A 23,158-nucleotide genomic window follows, 5' to 3' on the forward strand; every position below is an offset into this window, starting at 1 on the left:
CATCTTTAGGATTCGGCTACCTCAAACTTTAGTTGAAAATGAACGTCTGAGAAATATGCCTGATCCGGGGTAGCCCTAAAGGGGATAGGATGAGTAAATATCCCTTCAGAGACGCCAGGACAACCCTGGAGGGTTGGCATCCCCAGGTTGAAGGCAGTCACGGTATGTACACGGTTAAGATTAAGTCCTGTCAACTGATTCATCAAGCTTTGTGGAATTTACCTTAACTGAGGATTTGGGTGGAAGAGGGAAGGCTATGGAGGAGACAATTTGAAATACTTTTGTATTTCATAACACAAAGCACCTCTGTTTGAACTATAGACAGCAAAATTATTGTTTGAGAACCAAAGATCTGTCCTATAATTGTTTCCATTGCTTTGTGTAACCCCATCTCTTCTGTTACTATTGGTGGTTTTCTCACTGGCGTCAAGGGCCATGGAGTCAAACCAACCCTTGAATCCCTAAAAGTTAGAATTCAAACTCTCCACTGTCACGTGATTGCCTCAGGGTGAAGAAGCTGTGGATCGTTGAGTCACAATCGGGTTAATTTTCTCGCATCACTTTGCACAAAAGTCTTTTGCTTGCCTGTGAGCACCAAATATATATAACACTCAGTGAGCTCTTGATTAGAGGTGGATACAGTGCCTGCCCAGTACCAAAAAACACAGCCTGGGCCTGGAAGGACCAAAGAGCCTCAAAGGCTTTAGTTTCTCATTTAATATGCTCTGCCAATTTTTCCATTCTTCTCCTCTCATGAAGGTGTTGCCTCATCAGTGGTACAGTCCCATGGACACTGAACATCCTCCAATACTGTTTCCAGTGGGGTTCCGCAGGGCTCAGTACTGGGTCCTTTGCTTTTTGTGGTATATATCAATGATTTGGACTTGAATGTAGGAAGTATGATTAAGAAGTTTGCAGATGATACAAACATTGGCCGTGTGGTTGATAATGAAGAAGAAAGCTGTAGACTGCAGGAAGATATCAATGGACTGGTCAGGTGGGCAGAAGAGTAGCAAATGGAATTCAATCCGGAGAAGTGTCAGATAATGCATTTGGGGAGGGCTAACAAGGCAAGGGAATTTACAATAAATGGTAGGACACTGAGAAGTGCAGAGGGTCAGAGGGACCTTGGAGTACATGTCCACAGATCCCTGAAGGTAGCAGGACAGGTAGATAAGGTGGCTAAGAAGGCATCAGGATACTTGCCTTTATTAGCCAAGGCAAAGAATATAAGACCAGGGAGGATATGCTTGAACTGTATAAAACACTAGTTAGGTCGCAGCTAGAATACTGCATGCAGTTCTGGTCACCACATTATTGGAAGGATGTGATTGCACTAGAAAGGGTGCAGAGGAGCTTGACGAGGATGTTGCCTGGGCTGGGGAATTTTAGCTATGAGGAAAGATTGGATAGGCTGGGGTTGTTTTCTTTGGAACAGAGGAGGCTGAGCGGAGACCTAATTGAGGTATATAAAATTATGAGGGGCCTAGATAGAGTGGATAGGAAGGACCTATTTGCCTTAGCAGAGGGTTCGATAACCAGGGGGTATAGACTTAACGTAATTAGTAGGAGGTTTAGAGGGGCTTTGAGGAGAATTTTTTTCACTCAGAGGGTGGTGGGAGTCTGGAACTCACTGCCTGAGAGGGTGGTAGAGCCAGAAACCCTCATCACATTTAAAAAGTACTTGGATATGCACTTGAAGTGCCATAACCTACAAGGATATGGACCAAGTGCTGAAAAGTGGGATTAGGCTGGATAGCTCTTTGTCGACCGGCACGGACTAGGTGAGTCGAATGACCTCCTTCTGTGCTGTTAATTTCCATGATTCTATGATTCAATACCTAAAAACCAGTTTCCAGTATTGCACATAACTGAGAAAATACCTCCACAGAAAGGCTAAACCCTTCCAGGTGCTGCTTTTCCAATAGGTCTACGTGTGGCGTGAGGCCTCTGCAGTCTCTCCCAATGATAGGTTCTTCAATTGTCTGAACTCTCTGGACCTTCCCAACCATTCCTTCCTAACCTTTCTCTAATATCGCTATGGCTACAACGAGCTGTGCAAGGGCCTTGTTTCACTCCACAATCAACAGCTGTTAAGTTTACTGCCTGTGTTAAAGGCTGGTCTGCATGTTCCTTACAGAGCTGGTACAGTTCACCATCACAAATTATGGACTATGAGAGACACTTACTGCCAGCATCAGCACAGATCATTGACACTAATAAAATTGTATCTGTAATTTTTTTCTATTGTTTATTTTAATACTCAGTCTCTGATATTACAGCAAATTAACATTGCTGGTTGGAAAATCTGTATCTGCAACTATAAAGCTTCATTATTTTTAACCATTTTAATCTATTTTTATATCCTTTAGCCGTAAGTCACCCAGTGGAATTGAACTGCTTCCATTGAAGAGGCTGGAAATCAGGGAGCTGCGGGCGGCTCGTTACAGAGAGAGAGAGAAAATAATCTTTCTTCAGGCGTTATACCGACCATTCGCACAAATGCGTCCACTACATGCGGCGGGGACAGCACTCACAAATATTTATGCATTTACAAACAAAAGGTTGCTTGGAATGAAAATATTAACAGCATATATTAAATAAGTTAAATCAGATGAGTACCCTGCCAAACCTATTCATAGCTCACAGAGCATCACTGCATCTTTCAATTGCTGTGTTTAGTTTTAGCTGAGAAAGGCAGTGTTGACCTAGAGAGAAAGGCATAATCCACAAAGAGCAGTGAGATAGTGGAGGGGCGCTGGACTTTCTGGTGGTGCTCTGAGGAGTGAGGATCTGATGGCAGGCTTCCTCGGCCCATTTTCCTGCTCCTTCCATTATTGGGTGGTCTAACAGAAGTAAATCCAGACCCTTCTTTCTCACTCAGTGTTGGATGTGTTTAACAGGTTCAGTTAATAGTTTCACATTGATAAAACAATAAGCTGGAAATGATAACACACCGAGCACTGATCTCGATCAACTCACCATTGGAGATAAAGTTGAAGAAGGAAATGCACAGAGCTGGGAACGTAAGAACATAAGAATTAGGAGCAGGAGTAGGCCATGTGGCCCCTCGAACTTGCTCCGCCATTCAGTAAGATCATGGCTGATCTTCTACCTCAACTCCACTTTCCTGCCCTATCCCCATATCCCTTGATTCCTTTAGCATCCCAAAAACTATCGATCTCTGTTTTGAATATACTCAACTACTGAGCATCCACAGCCCTCTGGGGTAGAGAATTCCAAAGATTCACAATCCTCTGAGTGAAGAACTTTCTCCTCATCTCCATCCTAAATGGCCGAACCTTTATCCTGAGACTATGACCCCTAGTTCTAGACTCTCCAGCCAGGGGTAACAGCCTCTCAGCAGCTTGTCTAAGAATTTTATACATTTCAATGAGATTACCTTGCATTCTTCTAGTTTCTACAGAATATAGGCATATTCCACTCAATCTCTCCTCATTGGACAACCATCTCATCCCAGAAATCAATCTAGTGAACCTTTGTTGCTCCCCCTCTAAGGCAAGTATATCCTTCCTTAGGTGAGTAGAGCAAAATTGTAAACAGTACTCCAGGTGTAGGCTCACCAAACCCTATATACAGTACATAATTGCTGCAAGATTTCCTTATTCTTATACACCAACCCCCTTGCAATAAAGGCTAACATATAATTTGCCTACCTAATTGCTTGCTATACCTGCATGATAACATTCTGTGATTCGTGTACATGGACACCCAAATCTCTCTGCATACCAACATTTACCAGTCTCTCACCCTTTAAAAAGTATTCTGCTTTTCTATTCTTCCTACCAAAGTGGATCATTGACCTGAAATGTTGGGGTCGATTTTAACTCAGTCGTGAGGCAGGCTTTGAGGCATGCGGGGGGTTAAAAATCGCAAAAACTGGGGGTCGGGACCCCCCCTGCCTGGTTCCTGACACCTAGCCATTTTAACCCAGGCGTGTCTGATGGTCCCGAATCAGTCCCGCCTCCAACAGGCGGGGCTGGTCTTTAAGGCCCTTAATCAGCACTGATTGGCCTTTATAACGCCATTTTAACCATCCCTTGCAATTTTAACCCTTTTCCCACGTAAAACACGCCTGGTGGGAATCACACCTCTGAAACCTGGCGTGAGCACTATTGGCTTGCTGACTATCAGCTGCGGGACCACCATTAAAGAGAAGATTTGATCAGTCATCATTTGCAGGTGGCAGGACCTTGTTGTTTCAGGCCTGAGGCAACTTTTACCAGGCTTAACCACACCTGTGGAAGGTTGGAGCCTCACACACTTCTCCAGTGTGAACTCCTGGGAAACCCCTCTTGCCACCCTCACTCAGCGCTTCCTCAACTGAGGCATCTACCAGAAGCATGGGAGGCCTTTTTTTCCTTCCCTTCTTGGCATTAGAGGAGCTCGAGCACCAGGTGCGGCAGCAGCAGAACCAGGAACAACAGCAGCACCAGCAACAGCAGCAGGAGCGAAAGGCTCCTGCTCACCCACCGGAGGCAGCACAGGCCAGAAGGGGCCAGCGCATGGAAGCCTGTCGGCGCAGGAGATACCCCCCAAACAGGGTCTACAGACACATGGTCAGCTACCTCAAAATGACTGAGCAGCAGTGCCAAAGGCGGCTCCGACTTTCGCGACAGATAGTGACTGACATCTGCACAATGCTACAGCAAGACCTGCTGCCCAGAGGACCAGGTGGACACTCCTTACCAGTGGCCATCAAAGTCACCACCGCACTCAACTTTTTTGCCTCAGGCTCATTCCAGGGATCAGCAGCAGACATCAGCAGCATTTCCCAGGCGGCCGCACACACTTGCATCACGCAGGTAACCGATGCTCTCTTTGCCCTCACGCACAATCACATCCATTTCACCAAGGATCGCGTAAGTGTGACGGCGCGAGCGGTTGGATTAGCCCATCTGGCAGACTTCCCAAGGGTGCAGGGCATCATTGACTGCACACATGTGGCCCTTAGGGCACCCCATCGCAATCCAGGTATTTTTGTCAACTGCAAGGGCTTCCACTCCCTTAACGTTCAGCTGGTGTGCGACCACAAGAAGGAAATTTTGCATGTTTGTGCCAAGTACACTGGCATTTGCCATGACTCCTTCATACTGCGCTAGTCTAGTGTGCCTCCGATATTCAGGCTGCCAGACGAACTTCACGGATGGCTACTTGGAAACAAGGGCTATCCCCTGAGGACTTGGCTAATGACACCGTTGAGGAGGCCAGCCAACGAAGCTGAGGAGCGCAACAACTCCAGCCACATTTCCACCAGATCCATTATCGAGCAAACCATTGGCTTGCTGAAGATGCGCTTCAGATGCTTGGATAGATCAGGTGGAGCCCTACAGTACTCAGCAGCCAGGGTCTCCAGAATCGTCGTGGTTTGCTGTGCACTTCACAACATGGCACAGCGTCGTGGCTTGCAGGTTCCTGAGGACCAAGTGGCTCCCCACATACCCTCCTCAGATGATGATGATGATGATGAGGAGGAGGAAGAGGAGGGCGAAAACGAGCATCCTGACAACTGCAAGTAATCCTAAGCCCTCAATATGAAAGCCCCATTCGCGAAATGACACACGCCAGAACTGCAACAGTTGCCATCAGAATTTTTATGGACAAGAACCAACTGATGGCATTTTTACAATATACACAACATTTCACCCAAGTGACTACCCTTGTGACTATTCGTGCTTTATTTTCCTCTTACGCGTGCTCCTACATAATGGTTCCTCTGTGGCTTCAGCAGATTTGGAGGCCCCTTGCTCACTTTCCTGCTGCTCCTGTCTCGACACCTTTGGCAGGAGTCCTCTGGGATGGCGAGCCTGTAAGGGCTCGCCAGCAGTCTGCTGCTCCTACGGCTATGCAGGGGTTGAGACGTCTACCTCACTTGGGTGTGGACTCTGGCGGGGCTCTGACCGAGGGCTCTGCAGTGGCATGGAAGTGTGAGCGCTTGGAGGGGAACCCCCAATTCCTTGAGGTCTGCCACCAACCTCCCTCTCATGGGTCAGGTCCCCCTCAGTGCCTGCAAGTGGCTTGAGAGCACCTTGCTGCACATCGGGGGGCCATGGGGACCCGTATCTGCAATGGCAGTCCCACTCAGAAGGACTTCCATGAAGGTTTGGTTTCTCTGTTCAATAGATGCCCATAGCTCCTCAAGAGATATCATTCTATTCTGAACACTCACCATGTTTTCCATACCCTGGCGACTAACCTCCTCCATGGCCGTAGCCCTCCTCTCCTCTACTGTAGCCATCCTCTCCTCTACAGTAGCCAGCCTTACCACGGAGGTAGCAATCATTTCCACGTAGGTAGCCATCCTTTCCGTGTTCATGCGTTCATGCGCCACTGACTCCACATAAGGCTCTGCTCATGGTCGCTATGGACTCCTCCATTCGCTCCACACTCGCAGCGACCTTGGAGACAAAACCTGCCAGAGACTCCTGCATCTGTGCATGGAGTTCCATCACCTCTGATCTTATGGATGGACCCAGAGGCAGAGGGTCGACATGCAGCTGAGCCGAGCTGGCAGAGTCCTGCGCCCTTTGACGAGGACTCTCCACTGCTGTCCCTGCCTCCACAATCTGCTGATGCTCACTTGTGAGCTTTGATACACCAAGTGACAACACTACTCTATGTCCCGAAGGTCCCACCGAGGTGTGAGTGTCTGCGCTGGTGCTGGGTGCACTTATTTCTGCTGACGCTGCACCCTCAGATGTTGCAGATTCCTCTGAGGAGTCTGGAATCTCAGGGTCTTCCTCCTGCACAGTGGGGAATGAGGCTCTCAATGGTCCTGTGGGGGAGTAATGGAAAGAGTTAGAGATGTGATGCCAAGGTTACACGCACATTGCATTTTGCAGATTATCATAAGTCCATATGATGTAGCTTCAGAATCATTATCAGCGACTCATGCAATGTCAATGAGAGAGATGGAAAACTATTCTGTCACCAGCTTGCGGGGATGAACCCTGTCTGTCCTTCCCCAACTTCCACATCTGTATCAGCCCCGACAAGCTCCAGGATGGCTTCCTCCCAGGGTGTGAGCTGGGCTAATGAGGGTGGCCCTCCTCCTGTCCTGGCTCACTCTCTCCTATTGTGAGCTCTCTTTTCCTGCAATGAGGGAGACAAGTGGAGGTTGAGTGAGAATGAAGGAGTGAGTGTAGAGATTGCGTAGCATTGATACTTAGAAGGAGACAAAGGTGGAGTGAGGTTGCAAGACCAAGGGCCCTCCCTGTGTGTTGTCAGCTGTGTTCAAAGCATCAAAGTGAGAGGGAGTGTGAGGGCTGCATGTTTGAATAGTTATGTGAATGTGAGCATAGAGAGAGAGGGAATGGCTAATGGTGCATGGATGTGAGTGTCAAGTGGGATGTGGAGGAAGAGATTGCTAAAGCTGAGTGCTGGTGAGGAAAGGCAATGGGGATCAGATTGAGGGTGATGGAAACTTCATACTTACTTTTCCAGCGCGATGAAGGTCAAGGAATCTTTTCCTGCACTGCATCCAGGTGCGCCATGTGAGCCCCAAGGAGTTGACAGTCACCTGTAGCCACACAGCCTTCGTCTGACTGGGAGGCCTCTTCCTCCCTGAAGAAGGGAACAGGACCTCCCTGTGGGTCCTAGCCCTATCCAACAATGCCTGCAGTGATGCCTTCCCGCTGGCCATTGTTCCTGCAGGCTCCTGTGCCATCATAAGGGGAAAGCTTGGAAGCCTGCAGAAGAAGCAAGGCTTGCTGTGGACCTTAAATGCAGCAGCAATGATGACATCATATTATGCGACTTTCTGACTGGAAATACTCATTTGCCAAGGGTTCCCACACGTTGGAAATCAATTGGCCAATTGAGTTAAAATTGCATCAATCTCATACATCCATTTAGATTCGTGTGGGAAACACCAAAGTCGGGGAACCTGCCAATTCCCCACACCTGAGTTAAAATTGACCCCGTTAACTCTGTTTCTCTCTCCACAGATGGTGCCTGACCTGCTGAGTATTTCCAGCATTTTCTGTTTTTATTTTGGATAATTTCACATTTCCCCACATTATACTCTATCTGTCACCATCTTGCCCATTCACTTAACATGTCTATATTCCTTTACAGCTCCTTTGCATCATCCTCACAGTTTACTTTCCCACCTAGCTTTGTATCGTCAGCAAACTTGGATACATTGCACTCAGACTCTTCATCTAAGTCATTGATATAGATTGTACATAGCTGAGGCCCCAACACTGATCCTTGCGGCACCCCCCTAGTTACAATCTGCCAACCCGAAAATGACCAGTTTATTCCTACTCTGTTTTCAAGACACGCCTAGCAGTTTCTCTGGAATGTGTAATAAGATCCTCCCTGCCTACTTAATCAGTTACTTTGCAAAGTCTAATTCAAGCCATTCTGACTGCCCAACTCCAGACAGAACAGAGCTCACTTGGAGCAGACAGAGCTCACCCTCATGGATTATGACCTTCTCCCACCGCCCCCAAACATGTTCCTGCCCCCACTGCCCAAGTTCTTGACCTCCTCCCCCCGCCCAAGCTCCTGACCCTCCACTCCCCCCGCCAAAGCTCCTGACCTCCTCTCCCCCCCGCCCAAGCTCCAGACCTTCTCCCCCCCAAGTTTCTGGCATTCTCCGCCCACCCAAGTGCCTGACCTCCCCTCGCCCAAGTTCCTGACCTTCTTTCCTCCCCGGGCTCCTGACCTTCTCCCAGTGCCCAAGCTCCTCGCCCCCGGATTCATGAACTTCTCCACCCCGCCACACAGATGGGGCATTGTGTGTGGGTCATGGATTGTTAACAGGTTTATTGGGTATGAAGTTAATAGTGACAGTGTCATGACTTGCAGATCTCGTCCAGTCCAATGATGTCACTTGCCTCGCATGCGGCGAACTTTCCGAGAAAGAAGGTCTAGGGTGAGGAGAGAAAGAACGTGGTGCGGGTGTAAAGGAGATGGGGTTGGGAGAACGAGATCCGTCTTACCGTCTGGATCACGCTCTCACTCTCATTCCCCCCCTTTAGACCTGGATCACGTTGTTCCTCTGTCCTCATTGTGTTATCCATGCTCCTTACGCCACCCCACAGTTGCTGACCTTCTCCCTCCACCCCGAGTTCCTGATGTTCTCTCTCCCCCGCGAGTTCCTGAACTTCTCCCTCCACCCCGAGTTCCTGATGTTCTCTCCCCCACTGAGTTCCTGACCTTCTCCCTCCACCCCGAGTTCCTGATGTTCTCTCTCTCCCCCCCCCCCCGCGGAGTTCCTGACCTTCTCCCTCCACCTCAAATTCCTGATGTTCATTCTCTCCCCCCCCCCCGGAGTTCCTGACCTTCTCCCACCACCCTGAGTTCCTGAGCATCTCTCACTACCCCGAGTTCCTGACCTTCTCCCTCCACCCCGAGTTCCTGATGTTCTCCCCCCCCGAGTTCCTGACCTTCTCCCTCCACCCCGAGTTCCTGATGTTCTCCCCCCCCGAGTTCCTGAGCTTCTCCCTCCACCCCGAGTTCCTGACCTTCTCCCTCCACCCCGAGTTCCTGAGCTTCTCCCTCCACCCCGAGTTCCTGATGTTCTCTCTCCCCCCGAGTTCCTGACCTTCTCCCTCCACCCCGAGTTCCTGATGTTCTTTCTCTCCCCCCCCACGAGTTCCTGACCTTCTCCCTCCACCCCAAGTTCCTGATGTTGATTCTTTCCCCTCCCCGAGTTCCTGACCTTCTCCCACCACCCCCAAGTTCCTGAACTTCTCTCCCAACCCCTCAAGTTTCTGACCTTCTCCCCTTCCCCCCCGAGTTCTGGACCTTCTTTCCTGCCCCTCCGCCCGAGATCCTGACATTCTCTCCCGCCACCTGAGTTCCTGACATTCTCTTCCACCCCCCTGCCCTCCTGACTTCCTAACCTTCTCTCCCCCACCCCATCCCCGAGTTCCTCACCTTCTCTCCACTCCTCAGTTCCTGATCTTCTCTCCCGACCCTCCCCCCGAGTTCCTGACATTCTCTCACCCCCTCCCTCCCTGAGTTCCTGACCTTCTCGCCAAACTGCCTTGTTCCTGAAATTCTTGCCCACCCCACCCCCCCAGTTCCTGATCTTCCCTTCTGCCCCTCCCAAGTTCTTAACCTTCTCTCCCCCACCTCATCCCCGAGTTCCTCACCTTCTCGCCACCCCTTAGTTCCTGACCTCCTCCCCACCCCTCCCCTCCTCTCTGAGTTCCTGACTTTCCCTCCCGACCCTTCCCCCGAGTTCCTGACCATCTCGCCACCCACCCCGAGGTCCTGACCTTCTCTGCCTCGCAAGTTCCTGACCTTCTCTCACCTCCCCTCGAGATCCACATATTCTCTCCCACACCCCACCCCAAGTTCCTGACATTCTCTCCCCCACCGAGTTCCTCACCTTCTCTCTCCCCCACCCCAAGTTCCTGACATTCTCTTCCCCCTCGAGTTCCTGACCTTCTCTTCCGCCCCTCCCCCCGGGTTCCTGACCTTCTCTGCAGCCCGTTCCCCAAGTTCCTGACCTTCTCTCCCACCCCCCACTGAGTGCCTGACCTTCTCATCCCCCACCTTATTCCTGACCTTCTCTCCACCCCCCCGAGTCCCTGACCTTCTCTCCCACCCCACACCGCTCGACCTTCTTTCCCCCCCCGAGTTCCTGACCTTCTCACCCCCACCTCCCCTCCTCCAGTTCCTGACCTTCTCTCCCCCACCTCTCGAGTTCCTGACCTTCTCTCCCGCACCCCTCCAGTTCCTGACCTTCTCTCCCCACCCCTCGAGTTCCTGACCTTCTCTCCCGCACCCCTCGAGTTCCTGACCTTCTCTCCCTCTCTCACGAGTTCCTGAACTTCTCTCCCCTTCTCCCCCCCCGAGTTCCTGAACTTCCCTCCTACCCTTCCCCCAGTTCCTCACCTTCTCTCCCACCCCACACCACCCGACCTTTTTTCCCCCCACTGAGTCTCTGACCTTCTCTCCTGCACCACCCGAGTTTCTCACCTTCTACCTCCCTCCCGGCCGAGCTCCTGACATTCTCTCCTGCCCCTCCCCCCCGAGTTCCTGACATTCTCTCCCCCACCTCCCCTCCCCCAGTTCCTGACCTACTCTCCCCCTCTCCCGCCCTGAGTTCTTGAACTTCCCTCCCGTCTCTCCCCCCAGTTCCTGACCTTCTCTCACCCGCCGAGTTCCTGACCTTCTCACTCCACCCCGAGTTCCTGACCTTCTCTCCCCCGCCGAGTTCCTGACCTTCTCTCCCCCTGCCGAGTTCCTGACCTTCTCTCCCCCCGCCGAGTTCCTGACCTTCTCTCCCCCCGCCGAGTTCCTGACCTTCTCTCCCCCCGCCGAGTTCCTGACCTTCTCACTCCACCCTGAGTTCCTGACCTTCTCTCCCCCCGCCGAGTTCCTGACCTTCTCTCCCCCCACCGAGTTCCTGACCTTCTCTCCCCCCGCCGAGTTCCTGACCTTCTCACTCCACCCCGAGTTCCTGACCTTCTCTCCCCCCGCCGAGTTCCTGAACTTCTATCCCCCGCCGAGTTCCTGACCTTCTCTCCCCCCGCCGAGTTCCTGACCTTCTCTCCCCCCACCGAGTTCCTGACCTTCTCTCTCCCCGCCGAGTTCCTGACCTTCTCACTCCACCCCGAGTTCCTGACCTTCTCTCCCCCCGCCGAGTTCCTGAACTTCTATCCCCCGCCGCGTTCCTGACCTTCTCACTCCACCCCGAGTTCCTGACCTTCTCTCCCCCCGCCGAGTTCCTGACCTTCTCTCCCCCCGCCGAGTTCCTGACCTTCTCTCCCCCCGCCGAGTTCCTGACCTTCTCACTCCACCCCGAGTTCCTGACCTTCTCTCCCCCCGCCGAGTTCCTGACCTTCTCTCCCCCCGCCGAGTTCCTGACCTTCTCACTCCCCCCGCCGAGTTCCTGAACTTCTCTCCCCCCGCCGAGTTCCTGACCTTCTCTCCCCCCGCCGAGTTCCTGACCTTCTCTCCCCCCGCCGAGTTCCTGAACTTCTCTCCCCCCGCCGAGTTCCTGACCTTCTCTCCCCCCGCCGAGTTCCTGACCTTCTCTCCCCCCGCCGAGTTCCTGACCTTCTCTCCCCCCGCCGAGTTCCTGACCTTCTCTCCCCCCGCCGAGTTCCTGACCTTCTCTCCCCCCGCCGAGTTCCTGACCTTCTCTCCCCCGCCGAGTTCCTGACCTTCTCTCCCCCCGCCGAGTTCCTGAACTTCTCTCCCCCCGCCGAGTTCCTGAACTTCTCTCCCCCCGCCGAGTTCCTGACCTTCTCTCCCCTCGCCGAGTTCCTGACATTCTCTCCCCCCGCCGAGTTCCTGACCTTCTCACTCCACCCCGAGTTCCTGACCTTCTCTCCCCCCGCCGAGTTCCTGACCTTCTCTCCTCCCGCCAAGTTCCTGACCTTCTCTCCCCCCGCCGAGTTCCTGACCTTCTCACACCACCCCGAGTTCCTGACCTTCTCTCCCCCCGCCGAGTTCCTGACCTTCTCTCCCCCCACCGAGTTCCTGACCTTCTCTCCCCCCGCCGAGCTCCTGACCTTCTCTCCCCCCGCCGAGTTCCTGACCTTCTCTCCCCCCGCCGAGTTCCTGACCTTCTCTCCCCCCGCCGAGTTCCTGACCTTCTCTCCCCCCGCCGAGTTCCTGACCTTCTCTCCCCCGCCGAGTTCCTGACCTTCTCTCCCCCCGCCGAGTTCCTGAACTTCTCTCCCCCCGCCGAGTTCCTGAACTTCTCTCCCCCCGCCGAGTTCCTCACCTTCTCTCCCCCCGCCGAGTTCCTGACCTTCTCTCCCCCCGCCGAGTTCCTGACCTTCTCTCCCCCCGCCGAGTTCCTGACCTTCTCTCCCCCCGCCGAGTTCCTGACCTTCTCTCCCCCCGCCGAGTTCCTGACCTTCTCTCCCCCCGCCGAGTTCCTGACCTTCTCTCCCCCCGCCGAGTTCCTGACCTTCTCACACCACCCCGAGTTCCTGACCTTCTCTCCCCCCGCCGAGTTCCTGACCTTCTCTCCCCCCACCGAGTTCCTGACCTTCTCTCCCCCCGCCGAGTTCCTGACCTTCTCTCCCCCCGCCGAGTTCCTGACCTTCTCTCCCCCCGCCGAGTTCCTGACCTTCTCTCCCCTCGCCGAGTTCCTGACATTCTCTCCCCCCGCCGAGTTCCTGACCTTCTCTCCCCCCGCCGAGTTCCTGACCTTCTCTCCCCCCGCCGAGTTCCTGACCTTCTCTCCCCCCGCCGAGTTCCTGACCTTCTCACTCCACCCCGAGTTCCTGACCTTCTCTCCCCCCGCCGAGTTCCTGACCTTCTCACACCACCCCGAGTTCCTGACCTTCTCTCCCCCCGCCGAGTTCCTGACCTTCTCACTCCACCCCGAGTTCCTGACCTTCTCTCCCCCCGCCGAGTTCCTGACCTTCTCTCCCCCCGCCGAGTTCCTGACCTTCTCTCCCCCCGCCGAGTTCCTGACCTTCTCTTTTGCCCCTCCCCCCTGAATTCCTGATCTTCTCACCCCCGCCTTGTTATTGAACTTCTCTCCCCCACCGCCCGAGTTCCTGACCCTCTCTCCACCCATACCCCCGCCCCACTTCCTGACCTTCTCTACCCCCACCACCCCTCACCACCGCCCCCCCCGCCCCAGTTCCTGGCCTTCTCTCCCCCTCCGATTCCCTCTCTCTCTCCCTCCAATCCACTCTTTTCCCCCAGCCAGAAGGGATCCAGTTCCTGAACTTCTCCCATGGAGCTTAAGGAAAGTGTGGCCCACGCTTCACTGCAGGCACAACTGCTGGGGCTGCGCATGCGCGGCCTTGGTGATCAGTGCACATGTGCGGCTCCAGCATACCACACGCGCGCACAGAAGGCCACAAAAATTCGTGCAGATAATCACTTTGTTATAAATTTCCCCTAACCTGAACCCTCCCCACGACCCTGCATTATTACATTAAAGCCCTGTCTACCACCCTAGATATTCGATTCTCCAGGACACTCATCCCAGCCTGGTTTATGTGGAGTCCATCCTAATGGAACAACTCCCTTTTGCCCCAGTGCTGGTGCCAGTGCCCCATGAGTTGAAACCCCTGCCTCCCACACCCACCACTCTTTCAGCCACGCATTTAACCTTCTAATCTGTTTGTCCCTATGCCAATTTGTGAATGACTCAGGTAGTAATCCAGAGATTATTATCTTTCAGATCCTACTTTTTAGTTTCTACCCGACCTCCTCAAACTCCCTTGTAACGATCAATAACATATCATTCTAGAGTGGACACTAGGTGGAGCCATAGAGCTGTATATAGCTGTATGTATAAGACTACACTACCCAGCTGTATGATATTAAGACTACATTACCCATGAGGCACTAGGCTACCCACAAGGCAGCAGTCAAGATGGAAGCCTCCACAGATACAGTACCTAGTCTGCACGTGCTCAATAAAAGGCCTAGCAAAAGCTAGCTGTGTTCATAATAAGAATGTCAAGTTATTAATGAACATAACATGGTACCAGGAGTGGCATGCAACACAGGAACCACCAGCTCCTGCTTGCCAATGTTCTGTTGTTTCAGAGCAACGCTGATTTCTCCCTCTGCAGGTTCTGGGACACCCACCATCACTGCACAGTAACTGGCTAATGTTTCCTTTTTACTACGAGCCTGGATGAAGACATCTGTACTGGCCGCGCTAGACGTGCTCCTATCTAGCTATCCAGCAAGTTAAACACTCATTCATAATAATTCTTCCTGAAGCGGTTGCTGTTTTGAAGCTTTTACTTGAACAAATTTGTGAAAAGATATTGCGTTTGGCCTAACATATGAAGTCAGATTACACTGGATTGAAAATCCCTCATGGAATTCTCCATTACTTAAGTCAGGTTCTTCCTGGTAAAACTGCTTCCTGGGGTCAACAGGAAGAAAGGAAAGAAGGTCAAATGACCTCTCACAGGAAGAAAGGAACAAAGGTCAAATGACCTCACACAGGAAGAAAGGAACAGATGACCTTTCCAGCTTACAAACTGTTAACACAATAACCGCCACCAGAGGGTGCTATTGCATGTAAAAACATCCAGGATGTCACAATGTCCATCGGTCCAGAACACTCCCCGTCTGGGGTCAATAACGACTCCACATAGTCCGAACTCTCCTTGTCACTGGAGTCCTCTGGCGACAAAAGAAGAACCACCTCAGAGACAGTCCGTTGGTGTCGACGATAGGATGCAGCTTCCGTAGACTGCTGTGAGGGGGTAGGTTGCGTTCTGCTATGTACAGTTCCAATCTGGGTATGGTGAGGTCTGGCTGGTGCGCCAACTTGCCTCTATCAAAGACGAAGCCGATTTTGCTTTGTCCTTCTTGAGTGGTGACCTTCAGATAAGCCACACTTGCAATGGCCTTAGCGGATGCGTCTGCAAAGACACAAAGCTCTTTGAATTGGGCATTTAAGGGAGAGAAAGACGAATAGCAGCGAGGTATTCGGATCTCCTGTAAGTCTTGGAGTGAGTCTCTCCATCTGTCCCACTCTGCTTCCATCTCTTCAGGGAGAGGTGAATCCCACTCTTCAGCGCATATGGAGAGTTCCCTGAGGAGCAGCCTGCCTTGTATGGTGACAGGAGCTAAGAAGCCGAGAGGGTCGTATAGGCTGTTGACTGTAGAGAGCACTCCTCTACGTGTGAAGGGTTTCTTGGCGTCTAGGACTTGGAACGTGAACGTGTCTGTTGCTATGTTCCACGACACCCCTAGGCTATGCTGTAGGGGGAGGTCATCAGTGAAGAGGTCTAGATCCTTGACGTCCTTAGCACGATCTTCAGGGGGGAATGCCTCCATCACTGCTGGTCTGTTAGAGGCTATCTTATGCAGCCTGAGGTTGGACAGTGCAAGTAGTTCCTGGGCTCGTCCGAGGGTACTGATGGCCTCTGCTTCGGTCGGGAATGACTTCAGTGCGTCGTCGACGTAGAACTCTCGTTCGATGAACCCTCTCACATCACTGCCAAAGTCGTCGCCTTCTTCCTTGGCAGCCCTCCTTAGTCCGTATATGGCGACAGCAGGGGATGGGCTATTCCCAAAGACATGGACACGCATTCTGTAGTCCACAATGTCTCTATTAGGGTCATTGTCCCGATACCACAGGAAGCGGAGGAAGTCTCTGTGGACTTCTCTCACCACGAAGCAATGAAACATGTGCTGGATATCGGCAGTGATGGCGACGGGCTCTTTCCTGAATCTCATGAGCACTCCCAAGAGGCTGTTGTTAAGATCGGGCCCTGTGAGGAGTACGTCGTTGAGAGAGACGCCCTGATATGGTGCACTGGAGTCAAACACCACGCAGCTCTGTCCACTGCATGGGGTAAGGTAGCTTGGACGACCATTCTCCAAGATGGAAGTCTTGAGTGTGCTCAACTGAGATGGCTTGTGAGTGCCCTTGAGGCACACATCTCCAACAACAACCCAGCCGAGGTCTAGCCTTTGGGCAAAAGGGGCGTCATGTGGACCGTTGATCTGCTCCCTTATCTTATGTACCCTCAGGATGTCTCTACCCAACAACAGAAGTATGCTTGCATCTGGGTCAAGAGGTGGGATCTCGTCTGCAATGCGTCTCAGATGACGGTGATGACGAGCTGCATTCGGAGTGGGAATCTCAGAACGGTTGACGGGGACTTGATTACATTCGATGAGTGTAGGAAGGGGGAGACTAATCTTCCCGTCGACTGACTCAACAATGTAACCGTAGGCCCTCCTGCCGGCTGTCTCTGAAAGTCCAGCACACGTCTTCAGCGTGTAAGGCGACGAACTTCCTTTGATCTTGAAGATGTTGAAGAACTCGGATCTTGCTAGAGAACGATTGCTTTGTTCATCTAGTATGGCATACATCTTTTCAGATTCCTGGCGACATCCCGCAGGGTACACATCAACGAGGCATATCTTGGAGCATGCTCTTGCGCTCACTCCTTCTCCACACACCTCGGTGCACCTGGATGTAATCTCCGTACCAACAGCTCCCTCTCTCTCCCCGCCGTGCTCTGATGCGGGAGGAGGCGTTTCTGACTTCCAAGGAGCTGGGCCTGGGTGTAGTGCTGAAACGTGCCGATCACTTTCACATTCAGTGCATTTTGCATCCACCTTGCAGTTCTTGGTGAGATGGCTCGTGGACGAGCAGCACCTGAAACATATAGAGTTCTCTTTAAGGTATTGTTTCCGATCTTCCAGGGACATCTCCCTGAAGCCTCTGCACTTCTTTAAAGGATGGGGCATGTTGTGGATAGGGCATGGTTTGCTCATATCCTCAGGTTTCTTCTGAGTCTTTGTGTGCTCAGTTGAGGACACTTGCATTCTGTGGACAGATATTGGTGTCTTTCCATGTCTGTCGAACTTGTCTCTTCTGGCAAGTGCTGGTTGGGAGGAGAAGAAGTTGAAGCTGGGGTCGTTCCTGGCTTTGGCTTCTTTACGGATGAATTTAACGAACGCAGAGAATGGTGGGAACGCCACATTGTGCTTTAGCTTGAACTTTGATCCAAACGTTATCCACTTCTCTTGCAGGTTAAATGGAAGCTTCTCAATGATGGGACTTACCCCTCTGGAAGTGTCTAAGTACGATAGACCGGGTAGGTAGCCGTCCTGCTTTGCGGCTTCGAGTTCCGACAGCAGATCTCCAAGGCCGCGGAGCTTCTGGGGTTCCCTACTCGTCAACCTCGGAAAGTTCGCCAACCTGTCAAAGAGAGCCCTTTCAATGGCTTCGGGCGAGCCGTAGCTTTCTTCCAGCCTCACCCAAGCCTTCTTCAACCCCTCTGGCAGCTGCCCCACATTGGCCGCTTTTATCCTGCAGTCCTGTCAGGCGGACTCTGGGCCGAGCCACTTGATAAGGAGGCCGAGCTCTTCTCCTGTCGACAGGTCTAAGCCCGATATGGCATCGTGGAAGCAGGACTTCCAAGCCCGATAATTCTCTGGCCTGTCATCAAACTTGATTAACCCCGAAGTCACCAGGTGGGTGTGTGCAAGGTATTTGGCGAGGTCGTAGGTGCTGGGACCTGGGCCAGGGTTGCCTTGGCTGGGGGCTCTGTTGGGGGTCTCAAGGGACCGAGAGGGGATTTGCCTCCGACTTTCTCTATTCGGCGTCCTATTCCTTTGCACTGTGTCTTCAGTTCTGCTAGTGGAGACTCTGCGGCTTGAGGCACGCCATCTGCTTTGACCTTGGTTGGCAACTTGCGGCATGTTATACGAAGTGTTTGCATCTGTAGAGATGTGCGGGCTTCCATCCCTTTCTCCTGTAAACTGTATGTCGGCATGGTCGCTCACGTAATCTATGGTGCGCTGTCGTGGACTCTGCCACGGAACGGGAATTAAAGGTTTGTAAGCTGTCTCGGGATCAGCTCCCTCCAAAATTGCCTCGAATACTTGTGTCTCGGCTAATGCAGCATCTATCTCTTTTTGTTGCTGCAGAGCCTCTAATGTCGCTTGGAGACGGGCCTGTTCAGCCTGGCGTTCCACTTGGTGTCGGGCCTGTTCCGCTTGGTGTCGGGCCTGTTCAGCCTGGCGTTCCACTTGGTGTCGGGCCTGTTCAGCCTGGCGTTCCACTTGGTGTCGGGCCTGTTCAGCCTGGCGTTCCACTTGGTGTCGGGCCTGTTCAGCCTGGCGTTCCACTTGGTGTCGGGCCTGTTCCGCTTGGTGTCGGGCCTGTTCAGCCTGGCGTTCCACTTGGTGTCGGGCCTGTTCCGCTTGGTGTCAGGCCTGTTCCGCTTGGAATTCAGCTTGGAGACGGGCCTGACTTACTTTTATTTCTATTTCACTGTCCGTATGCGCAGCTCTGGCTTGAGCTGCTACTAGTTTAGCCCGTGCTCTGGCAAGGGCTATGCTTACTCTAGAACCACCCGATGACCGTGAGCCAACTTGCGACCTGTAGTAACCGGTGCTTATAGACCGATTGTCACGTTCTACAGTTTCGTCTGCCTGTTTAAGGTCTTCTACTTGCTGCAAAGCATTTTCGCTATTATCTTCTGACATGTTGATGTGAGGTAGATGTGCTCTACGAGGTTAAGGCTTACTCTGGGTTCCTCCTGCTCCGCTCTTCACAGCTAGCCGTATTGCTATCTTTTCACTGATATCTTTTCACTGATATCTTTTCACTGTACTGGCCGTGCTAGACGTTCTCCTATCTAGCTATCCAGCAAGTTAAACACTCATTCATAATAATTCTTCCTGAAGCGGTTGCTGTTTTGAAGCTTTTACTTGAACAAATTTGTGAAAAGATATTGCGTTTGGCCTAACATATGAAGTCAGATTACACTGGATTGAAAATCCCTCATGGAATTCTCCATTACTTAAGTCAGGTTCTTCCTGGTAAAACTGCTTCCTGGGGTCAACAGGAAGAAAGGAAAGAAGGTCAAATGACCTCTCACAGGAAGAAAGGAACAAAGGTCAAATGACCTCACACAGGAAGAAAGGAACAGATGACCTTTCCAGCTTACAAACTGTTAACACAATAGCCGCCACCAGAGGGTGCTATTGCATGTAAAAACATCCAGGATGTCACAATGTCCATCAGTCCAGAAAAGCATCCTCAATGTGTTTGGTGGTTTGGTGACAGGTGGAAAGCAGAACCAGGCCAGAATAGTCCGTGTTACTTGCTTTTACAATATGGAGCTCTTTTGAAAGATGCAATCACTGCTGAAGTTCTGGAAGTAGTGAGGTCAAGCAGAGCTCTTTACCTGTGATGGGGAGCCCTGGAGGCTTATTGATGCCAATCAGAGGATTCTCCTGGTATACCACACTGGTTGCCATCAGTTCCAGGAGCTCTTCTCTGCTCAGATTTCTGAGCACCGGGATGCCTGGATCCCGGAGGATACTAACAGCTTTGCCTTTTTTCAAATGCTGTCTATGTTCATGTATCTGCTCCTTCAGCTGTATATCGTACCAGAACACTGTACTAGAGAGACGCGATGCTGAGTTAGTCACAAGTCTTTGTATGAAAAAACAGGAACGTCCCTGCATGGCTGCTATCCGAGTCACACTTCCTGTCTGAATTTGCTTCCATATGCGGTTCATCCCAGTGCCATGGAGAGCAGGGCAGGGGGGTTGGTTTTTCAGTTGCTCCAGGGATGGGCCCAATAGCCTCCTCCTGCGCTGACAATGTGTGTGGTTCTCACACTGCAGCTCTCCTGGTTTCCCGGGACTCGCTGCAATCAGCTGCCATCTCTCAGGCCCCCGGGCATAAGAATGTCAAGTTATTAATGAACATAACATGGTACCAGGGTGGTGAAGATCTGCTGAAAATTGTGAAAAGCGACATGGAGAATTTGAAGCCACCAGAGCGCTTGAATCTCGAGGAAAATGTCGACTACAATTGGTGGATTTTTAAACAACAATTCGAACTCTACATTGCAGCCATCGGATTCGGTACGAAGCCAGACGCAAGGAAGATAGCATTGCTGCTTACGGTTGCAGGCCCACAGGCGATAGAGGTATTTAATACATTTGTATTTAATCCAGAGGAGAAAAGAGGGAAATTAGAAGATGTGCTAAAAAAATTTGATGCACAGTGCTCTCCCAAAAAGAATGAGACCTATGAAAGATACATCTTCCGTTCTCGGACACAGCAACAAAATGAGGCTTTTGATAGCTTTATAACTGATCTGAAACTGAAAGCACAGACATGTAATTTCTCTGAGCTCAAAGCATCCATGATTCGTGACCAGATTGTGTTTGGTATTCATGATAAAAAAGTCAGGGAGCGTCTGTTGAGAGAAACCAAACTAAATTTGGAAAATGCGGTGAAAATATGCCAAGCCAGCGAGCTAGCTCGAAAGCACGCGAAGACTTTCAGTGAAATCAATAATGATGCGAATGTAATGAGTGATAATGCTGCTGTCGGTGCTGTGTCCTACAAGGGGAAGAAACGTGGGCAGAACAGAAATGAAAAGCAATCGGAGGATGACATTTTTAATTGTAAACGCTGTGGTTACAAACACCAGTTAAGACAATGCCCAGCGTTTGGAAAAATGTGCACAAAGTGTAATGGAAAGAATCACTTTGCCAAACAATGCTTAAAATGTTTTTACAGAGCTAAAAATAAATTTACCTTTTTGAAGAGTAATTTTACTTAATAAATGAGTTATCAAATTTAATTTTTCTATTTTTCAACACTCTTAAGCTGGTAAAAGCAGGACTTACATCTTCTTTTACCAGGCATAAGAATTTTATGGCCTTTCAGCGGGCGGAGGTTATGCAGAAAGTGGAACTCTCCACTCGCAGAGGCCCTTCTCCAGGGCAGGTGGAGGATCTGTCAAGAGAATTCTTGACAGATCGGAAGTGCCGGTTTTCAGCGCATGCACTTTGCATGCCTGAAACCAGCACTTTTGAGGCCCCTACAGGTGCGTATGAAAGGATAATTACTAGTCCTAGCCCTTTTCGGGCTACCTCAGATCAGGCGTGTTCCCCAGACATTCACCTTCAACTAAAGTTAGAGATAGCTGAATTCTATAAGACACTTAATTGGGTCTAAAGGTCCAGGCTATCTCTTCCTGAAGGAAAGGAATGACTGAAGATGTTACCATCCTCCGGATAGCACGTTTAATAAGTTTAACTAGGCTGTAACCTTTTGGATATTATGAGGGTCTGGAAAACTCCCCAGAATTCTGCAACTCCTTTCAAAAGAGTATACAGAAATTGAGATCATGAGTTTGATACAAAAATACTACTTGCGACAATTCTAAAAATATATAGATTTATTTAAGAGCCGACATACAGTTAACAGCTTGCGAGTCAATCGCAACTTTAATAGTTCAAAAACAAACAGCTTACATTTCTTATCCTCAGAGATTCTTATTCTCAAATCTTAACTTCGTACATTTTTACCTTTCTTATTAATTCTAATCCAGAATATCCACCAAAATCAAATTAAAAGTACCTTAATTCCCGAGACTCAGAGTTAAAAACTTACAGAGCATGCCTCTGAAGTTGAGAGAATCGCTTTGCCCCTTTCCAGTGACTTCTGACTGTCTATCTGAAAAGCTCTATTTTTATACCATTTTTTAGTGGTTTAACCTTTGAAGTTTTCTGCTGATGTAAGCTAATTATCTCTAGTCATCTTCCTGTTGACTTTTCTCTATACTTACTGCCAATTCAACTGTTAGCTTGCAGACTTCTGTCTGTTGTTTAGGTGTTTCAAAAACTTATCATAAAACACAATATGACAGTAGTATTTATTTGATGCCAGTCATATCGAAGGACTTCCATTCAATTCTAAAACCACAGACTCCTGTTTCTGTGGTGTTCCAATTTCAATACAAACACCATGTGATTGCTTGGTGCATCTATTGAAGTCATATCTTCAAAGTGTTCTGTTGGTATCATATTTACAACATGTAAATTAAAGACACTTCAACTGCGGTGTTTGTTTTCCTAGCCATCTTAGTTGGTTATATTATATTGTGTTCCCTGTTTCATTTGATGTTACTTTTACAAAGGCACGTGTTTTTTTAATATTCTGTGTTCCTGTTCAAAGTGTCAGTTTTTAACACTTCACTTGGGTCATTCCATTGTGTTTCTCCCAAACTCCAGACCTTCTGGAAACAACAAACTGCTATTTCAATAGGGCCATTGTTTTAGTATTTTTAACCAATACCCATTTCAAAAGCTTGTGGTGTTTACAACTTTTGTGTTATCAAACCATCCCATCTCAGAAGCCTGTTTGCACAGCTTGTGTCGCCAAGGCTTTAGATTTTTAAGCCAAGTATATCATGCATTAATAAAATCAGAATTCTGTTCATATGACGGTGTATTTTTTCTGAAATATGGCTTATTCCTTCACACGTACACAGCTTGTACACACCCGTGGGGGTCGGAAAATCTGGCCCATTATGGATCATGGTTATCTAGAGGTATTTACTAATGTTAAAAGTTTGAGTTTCAGCACATCCTGATGAACAGATTAAAGCACTCAGAATTGTAATTGTCAGAGCAACAGAACATTCAATAAATTTCAGAATGCAATTGGTCATCTTGAACCTGAATTTGGCTCCAGAGGTCACTCAGCTGGTCAGCAGATGTTGGCAATGAAAACCTCCTGCAGTCGCTGTTGCCTGTTTCCATTAACCTGCTGCTGGTTGGTACTGGTCTCTGGTCCATTGTCTGATATCTGCTGGTTGGTATAGGTCTCTGGTCCAGTGACTGCCCTGCTGGTTGGTACTGGTCTCTGGTCCATTGTCTGATGTCTGCTGGTTGGTACTGGTCT

At 50.4% G+C, this 23,158-nt stretch overlaps 1 pseudogene; it reads right to left on the reverse strand.

The window, feature by feature from the left end:
- Positions 1-19,467: 19,467 nt before the first annotated feature.
- LOC147081960 (mitochondrial mRNA pseudouridine synthase RPUSD3-like) lies at positions 19,468-19,971 on the reverse strand (annotated as a pseudogene).
- Positions 19,972-23,158: the final 3,187 nt, after the last annotated feature.

This window comes from Somniosus microcephalus, unplaced genomic scaffold (genome assembly GCF_052327205.1).
Source record: "Somniosus microcephalus isolate GS21.2 unplaced genomic scaffold, FLI_Smic_1.0 scaffold267, whole genome shotgun sequence".
In the NCBI taxonomy this organism is placed as follows: domain Eukaryota; kingdom Metazoa; phylum Chordata; class Chondrichthyes; order Squaliformes; family Somniosidae; genus Somniosus; species Somniosus microcephalus.